We start from the raw sequence: 10,256 nt of genomic DNA on the forward strand, positions 1-10,256 counted from the left end.
TGAGAGGAGTTCGTGGCCAGCGGCTGCAAGGCGCCCGCGAGGCGGGAGTGCTCTGTAATGTTGGCTGTTGCACGCTACATCGGTTCTTCTCGGCGTTGCGTGGCGTTCAGAGTTTACAGTCAGGAAAACAGGAAGAAGGTCGGGGGCAGAATTCCAAATAGGGGTAAGGCATTCGTGGCAAGGATATGTGCACGTGTACCACTATTAGAGGGAGAGAGCCCTGGACTTCGGAGCCGAAGTGCTAGGTCTGTGTACACCACTGCGTGACCCTGGGCCAGGCACCTAAGGACACTAACCTTCAATGTGACACATTTAGTGAGCACCTGGCAGGCCCGCACCCGCTCCAGGCGTTTCCTGATATCCTTACCCATACCACCACTTCCCCCCAAAAAAGGTGGACTAGGTTCTTCTAGGTTCCAATAAACACCCTGCATTTACTACATATATTTTTTAAAGATTTATTTATTTTGGGCTGCGGGGGGGTGCTTTCTCTAGTTGCCGTGCGTGGGCTTCTCGTTTCTGTGGCTTCTCTTGTTGCGGAGCAGGGGCTTCTGGTGCGCGGGCTTCAGCAGTTGTGGCACAAGGGCTCAGTAGTTGTGGCTCGCGGACTTAGTTGCTCCACGGCACGTGGGATCCTCCCAGACCAGGGATTGAACTGTGTGCCCTGCATTGGCAGGCGGATTCCTAACCATTGCGCTGCCAGGGAAGTCTCTACTACATTACTCTGGAACGTCAACTTCCAACACCAACGAGATTATGAGGGCTTAGCCTTGTATTCATAGGGGGAGCTAAAAACAAACAAACAAAAATCATTGTTAAGGTTTAAATAGCAAAAAGATACCCTTAACGACGCACAACTATACACCAATGAGTACATGTAAAGGTGGCGAAACCTGAATAAGATCTGTGTCTATTTTCTAGTTGAGTTATTGCACTAAAGTTTTTCAAAATGTTACCATTGGGGGAAACTGGGTAAAGGGTACGTGGGATGTCTTTGTATTATTTCTTAAAACTGCATATGAATCTGTAATTATCTCAAAATAAGTTTAATTTTAAAAAAGAACACCGTTAGTACCAATATAAAAAAATAACGTGATTTCTTTCCTGGAAGAGTTCTGTCTAACCAGGGAGAGAGTTGCATAAAACAATAATGACGGGGCTTCCGTGGTGGTGCAGTGGTTGAGAATCTGCCTGCCAGTGCAGGGGACACGGGTTCGAGCCCTAGTCTGGGAAGATCCCATATGCCGTGGATAAACTAGGCCCGTGAGCCACAACTACTGAGCCTGCGCGTCTGGAGCCTGTGCTCCACAACAAGAGAGGCCGCAACAGTGAGAGGCCCGTGCACTGCGATGAAGAGTGGTTCCCGCTCGCCGCAACCAGAGAAAGCCCTCGCACAGAAACAAAGACCCAACACAGCCAAAAATAAATAAATAAATAAATAAATTTTAAAAAATAAAACCAAAAAAAACAATAATGACTACACAAAGTGATATTGTTATTCAAAGTTCCGTGTGCCTGTGAGGGAGATGAGGACACACGTACTTTAGAGCTACAGTAATGGCATTAGCATAAAGATCAATATATAAATCAATGGAATAGAATAGAGTCCATAAATAGATCCACACATATATGATCAATTAATGTTGCTGAGGAAACTCATGGGGGAAAGAATAATCTTTTTGACAAATGATGCTGGAACAATTGGATGACCATATGCCAAAACAAAGCAAAATAAGAAAAAATCTGACCCTTACCTCATACTACATACAAAAATTAACTCAAAAGACTTAAATATAAGAGGTCGAAATTATAAAACTATAAAAAAAAAGATGAAAATAATAGAGCAAAAAAACATGAAAAAAAATAAATTTGATATCATCAAAATGAAAATCCTTTGCTCTTCAAAAAGACACTTAAGAAAATTAAAAGGCAAGCCACAGACTGGGATAAAATATTTGCAAAACATCTATCTGACAAAGAACTTGTAAGTGCAATAAGTAAAGAGCTCTTACAATTCCATAATAAGACAAATAAATTAAAAAATGACCAAAAGATTTTAATAGTTATTTCATTGAAGAAGATATGTGGAAGGTCAATTAGCACATGAAAAGATGCTCAATGTCATTAGGAAAATACAAATTAAGAACCACAGGTACGGGGCTTCCCTGGTGGCGCAGTGGTTGAGAATCCGTCTGCCAAGGCAGGGGACACGGGTTCGAGCCTTGGCCCGGGAAGATCCCACATGCTGCGTGGCGACTAAGCCCGTGCACCACAGCTACTGAGGCTGTGTGCCACAACTACTGAAGTCCGTTCGCCTAGAGCCCGTGCTCTGCAACAAAAGAAACCACCGCCCGCTCACCGCAACTAGAGAAAGCCCGTGCGCAGCAGTGAAGACCCAACACAGCCAAAAATAAATAAATAAACAGATAAATGAATAAATAAAAAGAACTACAGGTAGACACCACTACACACCCGCTATAATGGTTAAAGTGAAAAAGACTGATTTTACCAGGTTGATGAGGTCGTTAAGCAACCAGAACTCTCACACACTGCTGGTGAGAATGTAAAATGGTTTAACCACTTTAGGAAACGGTTTGGCAGCTTCTAAAAAAGTTCAACACACTTAGCATATGACCCAGCCATTCTACTCCTAGAAATCTACCCAAGAGAAATCAAAGCTCTATGGGAACATTCATAGCAGCTTTAGTTGTAATAGCCCCAAACTGGAAACATAGCCATCAACTGGTCAATGGATAAACAAATTGTAGTTTATCCATGTAATGGAATACTACTCAGCTATTAAAAGGAAAGAACTTTTTTTTTTTTTAAAGATGTTGGGGGTAGGAGTTTATTAATTTATTTTTGCAGTGTGCGTCTTTGTTTCTGTGCGAGGGCTTTCTCTAGTTGTGGCAAGCGGGGGCCACTCTTCATCTCGGTGCACAGGCCTCTCACTATCACAGCTTCTCTTGTTGCAGAGCACAGGCTCCAGACGCGCAGGCTCGGTAGTTGTGGCTCACGGGCCTGGTTGCTCCGCGGCATGTGGGATCCTCCCAGACCAGGGCTTGAACCCATGTCCCCTGCATTAGCAGGCAGATTCTCAACCACTGCGCCACCAGGGAAGCCCAGGAAAGAACTATTGATACATGCATAACATGGATAAATCTCAAAGTAATGATGCTGAATGAAAGAATTTGTACAAAAAAGACTATATAATTCCATTTATATAAAATTCTAGAAAATGCAAACTTAATCTGTATCGCCCTAAAGCAAAACGGTGTCTCCTGGGAACTTGGAGGTATAGGGCAGGGAGGGATAGATTACAAAGGAGTAGAAGGAGACTTTTGGGGGGTAAAGGATATGTGTATTATCTTGATTGTGGTAACATTTTCATTGTGTATGCATGTTTTAAAACTCATCAAATGGTACACTTTAACTATGTACAGTTTATTGTACTTCAATTATATATCAGTAAAGATGGTTTTTTAAATTCAATAAAACAGGCTTCCCTGGTGGCACAGTGGTTGAGAGTCCGCCTGCCGATGCAGGAGACGCGGGTTCATGCCCCGGTCCGGGAAGATCCCACATGCCGTGGAGCAGTTGGGCCTGTGAGCCATGGCCGCTGAGCCTGCGCGTCTGGAGCCTGTGCTCCGCAACAGGAGAGGCCACAACAGTGAGAGGCCTGTGTACCGCAAAAAAAAAAAAAAATTCAATAAAACAGCAACAGTAACATGTGCTTTTTGGCAGTTTACAAAACACTTTGTGAAATTCACAGCACCCAAGGGAGGGAGGGAGCCAGGCAGTACTTTCCTGGTTTCCCAGATGAAACACTGGGCCTGAGAGAGGTGACAGGGTTTGCCCCAAGCCACAGCACCAGGATATAGGGGGACTGAGCTGGGACGCGTGTCTTGGGTTGGATTGGTAGGGTAAAAGGCACTGGAATTGGATCCCAACCTGTCCCAGCCATTTACTAGCTTGTCTCCTTATGTTACTTCTTTATTTCCTCATTTACTGTGAATTAAAACATAGGTACAGAAACATCAATGAAACATGTACAGTTTAATAGATAATTATAAAATGAACACCCATGCATTCATCACACAGGTAACTCCCTGTGAGGCCCCTCCCCAATCACAACGCCACTCCTGCACTGCCACCCCTACCCAGGTAACCACCACCTTTCCAGTTACTGCTCTGGTCGGAGCCCCCATGGTCTCTCTCTTGGATTAATGCAAGATCCTTCCAACTAGGTCTCCACGTTCTACCCTTGCCCCCTTCTTTCTCAACACAGGAGTCAGAATATTCCTTCTAAATTATAACTCAGATCATGGCACTCTGTTTAAAACCCTGTAGTGGTCCCCTATTTCACTCAGAATAAAAGCTACTCTCTCCATCACGCCCCGTGCTCCAGCCCCTGGCCTCCTTACTGTTCCTCATGCAGGAAGACACCAGCTAGACTCCTTCCTTAGGGCCTTCGCTTGGCCTGTTCTCTCAGCTGCAAAGGGCCTGGGACTGGGCTGGAATACTGCCTCCCCACCACTTAACTGACACTTTCCCCTCCTTCATGCATTTGCTCAAATCTCTCCTTTGCAATGAGGCTAACCCTGCCCATCCTCTATAATACTGCAACCTACTTGCCCTCAACTTCCAATGCGGGAATTGCTTATTCATTTATTTTTTTAACTAATTAATTTTTTTATGGAAGTATGTTGATTATAAAATTGTGTTAGTTTCAGGTGTACAGCACAGCGATTCAGTTATACATACATATATATATATATATATTTCAGATTCTCTTCCCTTACAGGTTATTACAAAATATTGAGTAGAGTTCCCTGTTCTATATACAGTAGGTCCTTGTTGGTTATCTGTTCTATATATATAGTAGTGTGTATATGTTAATCTCAACCTCCTAATTTATCCCTCCCTGATTTGGGAATTCTTGAGCCTCCGTGCTTTTCTTTTTTCCATAGCACCACCTTCCAATATATTATTATAACTTCTTTATTTATTTTATGAATTGTTTATTGCTGATAAAATGTGAGCTCCACAGGGTGAGAATCTTTGCTTATTTCATTCACTGTTGTGGCTCCCGTGCCCAGAATAGCATGTGGCACATTGCAGGAGTTCAGTAAACACATATGAAATGAAAGAACCACTGTCCTTTTTTTTTTCAATAATCATTTCCTTGCTTTTCTCTGTGGTTTTTCCACCTATGTGTCCATTCCAAATAATACAATTTAGTTTTGCTTGTTTTAACTCTATGTGAGTTGAATCCTACTATAACTGTGTGGGTTTTTTTGGTTTTTTGTTTTTTGTTTTTTTTGCGGTACGCGGACCTCTCACTGTTGTGGCCTCTCCCGTTGCGGAGCACAGGCTCCGGACGCGCAGGCTCCGGACTCGCAGGCTCAGTGGCCATGGCTCACGGGCCCAGCCGCTCTGCGGCATGTGGGATCTTCCCGGACCGGGGCACGAACCTGTGTCCCCTGGTCTACTTTCTTTTGCTCAACACTTGTTTTTTGAGACGCATTCATGTTGCTGTGGGTAGCTGCAATTCATTCATTTTCCCCTGCTGTCTGTCAAGTTTTTCCTTGTATGAATATACCACAACCCATCCATCCATCCAACTGTTGATGGACATCTGGGCTCTGTCCAGTTTTTGGACAATCTTGCATGTGTGTCCTCGCACATATGTGTGTGAGAGTCTCCGGGGTACATACCTAGGAGTGAAGCTGCAGGGTCTTAGTGTATGTGACTCTTTAATTTTATAAGATAAATGCCAAATGATTTCCAAAGTAGTTTTTTTTGTTTTTTTTTTTTTCGCTGCGTTGGGTCTTCGTTGCTGCATGTGGCCTTTCTCTAGTTGTGGTGCATGGGCTTCTCATTGCGGTGGCTTCTCTTGTTGTGGAGCATGGGCTCTAGGCATGCGGGCTTCAGTAGTGTTAGCACACGAGCTCAGTAGTTGTGGCTTGCAGGCTCTAGAGCACAGGCTCAGTAATTGTGGCACATGGGCTTAGTTGCTCTGCAGCATGTGGGATCTTCCTGGACCAGGGATTGAACCCGTGTCCCCTGCATTGGCAGGCGGATTCTTAACCACTGCACCACCAAGGAAGTCCCCCAAAGTAGTTGCATCAATCTGCCTTCCCATCTGCAGTAAGGTCACCTCTTTGGACCTCAGTGTCCCCTGTATTTCCTTTGTAAAATTAGAGAATTGGACTAGGGTATTTCTGAGGTCTCTTTTGGTTCTGACTTTCTATGAATCTGTCATCAAGGAGCCCTGAATAAGCGGCACTAGGGGCTGTGCATCCTTGCAACAACACCTAAGTTGTGAGGGAGAGAGGAGAATGCAACCTGTGCTTGGGACGAGGCCTCCAAACATCCCAGGATGTCCCTTAACATTGGTGTCGGGAGACTTCCCTGGTGGTCCAGAGGTTAAAACTCCTCGCTTCCAATGCAGGGGCCCGGGTTCGATCCCTGGTCAGGGAACTAGATCCCGCATGCCTCAACTAAAAGATCCCATGTGCTGCAACTAAAAGATCCCGTGTGCTGCAAATAAGACTAGGTTCAGCTAAATAGATAAATAAATATTAAAAAAAGAAAAACATTGGTGTCAGGGTAGAGACTTTGGCCCTGATGGAGCCTGACAGCTCTTATCTGTACACCTTCTACCTGCCCTTGAGAGAATTCCCCAAAATGGAACGCAAAGTGAGACAAGAGGCAAAAATGACAAATTCACTCAGAGATAAGGTAAAACATGGCAAGTAAAGGTCAAGGCTGAGTGATCTGTTAGGGAGGAGTCATGCAGGCTCTGTCTTGGAACAGAAAGTGGTAAACTGCCTTCCTAGGGGAAAGTTTCCTGAAAGAAGGGGGAATTTCACAGGAAACTATTGCAGCAGCAATTTTTAAGACAGGGTGAGGGTAAAGTTGGAGATGACTAGAAAGAGGCCATCCAGGAATTGGTTGGTCTGGCTGGAAGATACTTCCTGAGTACAGATGCTGGCTCTGGTGGACCCTCCCTGGGGCACTTCTCCAGGGCACACAGGCCCTTGGCTCCAATTGGTGTTGGGAAAAAATTGAGTGTTGCAGGAGTGATAACTCCCCCTGGTTCTCCGCAGGGTGGAGGACGATGGGTCTCTGCTGTAAGCCCCTGTCTCTGGCTGTCACAAGAGAGAGGTGGATTTAGAACTGCACACTCCCGTAGACCCTCCTCCTGGCTGCATCTCCTCCCTCCTCCCCCTACTGTCCCCCTATGATTTCTTTCTTTCATTCACACATTCATTCCAGCGTATATTCAGTCATATATACAGTGAGTGCCTAATGTGTTCCTAGCCCCATGCTAGGCACTGGGGATGCCATAATGAACAAGGCACATTCCCATGTCTTGAGGAGCTTATCATCCAATGGGGAGATGCACTGGATATGATTATCTTTCCCTCCTCTTCACCTGCAGCAGGTTGTAGTGGACTAGGCAAGGGACCTGGTGGCAGAGGGTCAGTTGCTTATCTGCAAAATGATGATGACACTTAGCGCAAGGGGTTGCTGTGAGGAGTATGTGCTAGCACCCATGCCTTTCACGTAGTAGGTGCTCAATGAATATTAGCCAAAATGGATTAAAATCTAGGAGGGAGTCATTAGGTAGTCTAAGGCTTCTGAAACTGAGATAGAATGCCCAAAGCCTGGGCTCAGAGATGGTACCCAGTGACATGGACCTGTCCTCTGCCCAGTCTAAAAGAGGAGGGAGGTGATTCAAAAGGGAAAATCCAAAGAGTTTAGAGCTTTTAAGTCAGAACAGAAAGATGAGAAGATGGGGCCCAGATTGATTAATTTGAAGCAGAGGAGCCTCTGTGGGGGCATGGTGAGGTAATGAGGAAGTCTTCCTGGGCGAGGTTGGGGGTAGAGGCCCAGAATGGGACCACTGAGAGAACTGAAAAACCTCAGTGATTGGCTCATGGACACTCTGGCCAGCACCTCTCCTCCCTCACTCCTTGGACAGTTACTTTCTTGTTGTCCTACCCAGGACTAGTCAGACTTGGGTCCAGCAACATCTAGATGGGGAACGTAATCACTCAGCAAATATTTATTGAGCATTTACTATGTACCAGGACCCACTCAAAGTGCTGGAGAGACAGCAATGAAGAAAACATGTACATCTGCAAATATATCTGAAGGATAAATTGTTAGAAGTGGAATTGCTGGGGCAAAGGACATGTGCATTTAAATTTTTTCTCCACATTGTCAAGTTGATATACAAAGTTTGTTATAGTTTATGTTCTACTTGGATGCCTGTTTCTGGATGAGTGTATTTTTTTTTTTTATTTTGTTGAAATATAGTTGACTTACAATGTTGTGTTAATTTCTGCTGTACAGCAAAGTGTTTGTTATACATATATGTATTCTTTTTTATATTCTTTTCCATATGGTTTTTTTTTTTTTTTTTTTTTTTTTGCGGTACGCAGGCCTCTCACTGTTGTGGCCTCTCCCATTGCGGAGCACAGGCTCCGGAGGCACAGGCTCAGCGGCCATGGCTCACGGGCCCAGCCGCTCCGCGGCATGTGGGATCTTCCCGGACCAGGGCACGAACCCATGTCCCCTGCATCGGCAGGCGGACTCTCAACCACTGTGCCACCAGGGAAGCCCTCCATATGGTTTATCACAGGATATTAAATATCGTTCCCTGTGCTATACAGTAGGATCTTGTTGTTTGGATGAGTGTATCTTTCTAACCAGAGGGATAATTGCTACGCAGTTGATTCCCCCTGACTGAAATCTTCCCACTAGCCCACGAAGATCCTGAGTTGCTATCCACCAAGGCCAGAAAAGGAGTACCTTCATAGGAGACGCTTTCTTTAGCTGTGATGAGGTGATCTTTCTCCAAGATTGATGCTATTTGGGGAGATTCTTGGTAGGGGTGGAGCTCACTCCATGTAGGAGTGGAAAACTCTTTATGACCAGGAGGAGAGGGGAGTTGAGGAAGTGCTATTTCAAAAAGATGCCCAAGGGAAGGGGCCAGAAAGTGACATCAACAGGGATCATTTGTTCAGGCATGGGCAGCAAGTTTAGCTGCCCCCCTCCTCCTGGCTATGACTGGATTGCAGGGAGAAGGGTTTGGCAGAGTTTCTGTGCACAAGAATGTCAACATCGTTACAGTGTATGACCCCAGTTCTTGGCAGGGACACGGCCATGGGGATTCTCTGCACACTGGGCTGACCCCTTCACCTGAGCTGCTCAGCGCATGATTCTCCTTCCTGGAGCTAGACAGCTGTCAGGGTCAGGGAGCAGCTCGGGAGACCTAGAGGACTGGGGTGGACATAGGAAAGCTCCAGAATGTCTTAGCAGTAAATATATGTCTTGGTTTCCAGGACTGTCTGATTTCAAAAATACTGCCCCACAAGTTCACCAGCACCTGTCAGGCCGGGTGTCCCAGATTTTGACTTGGAAAATATAGTCTGTCTCACAGGTAATGGAGAAGGGGGAAGGCAGCAGTTCGTTCATTCGTGTCTAAGCGTGGGATTGTGGGGGGAGGGGCGGGAGCAGGAGACCAGCAGAGATGGGCCCAGCTCTGTGCTAGAATCTCCCGTTGAATTCTCAGCTCTGCGCTGAGGTGAGCAGGTGAGTAGGACGCAAGGTGGTGTGATTGACACCTTTCTAGCCCCACCGGCTCACCCGGTCCTCCGCCCTATTCCACCCACTTTGGGAGGTCTAATCTATAAGCCTCAGCTCTCTGCCTCGCCCCACCAGCTCAACGAAGAAGGTCCACGTGCAAATGGGAAAGCAGTCTACCACGTCTGCTTAAATACCTGGTCTAAGCACCTGGGTTCGTTGTGGCCGATTTCAGGCTGCGGGGATACGGACGTCAGTTTCTCCCCCGGGGAGACAGGAATGAGATTCCGAGTCCCCAGAGCTGCTATACAGCCCGTTCGGTTGACACCCCAGCCCCCCTCCCCAACTCCCCCATCGCAGCGGCGGTCCGCCCACCTCCTAAGCGATCAGGCCACTGCCCCTAGCCTCCTACGTTCTCCTCCCAGTGTAGCCCGGCCTATCTCCCCACCCGAGGCCCCGCCCCCGACCCCTCCCTGTCTTGGCAGGCTCCGAAGAGGCGGTGCCGGCCAGCGGTCTGGGACAGACGCACCACCGGGACTACAAGTCCCAGCAGCCACTGGGGCCCGGCCTCGGGGGCGGGGCTATACCGGGCAGCGAATTGAGAGGAGCCCTGGAGCTCAGGCTAGGGAACGCGTATGGCCAATCGCCGGGCGGCTCGG

The sequence above is a fragment of the Leucopleurus acutus genome (genome assembly GCF_964270905.1).
Source record: "Leucopleurus acutus genome assembly, chromosome: 19".
NCBI lineage: Eukaryota > Metazoa > Chordata > Mammalia > Artiodactyla > Delphinidae > Leucopleurus > Leucopleurus acutus.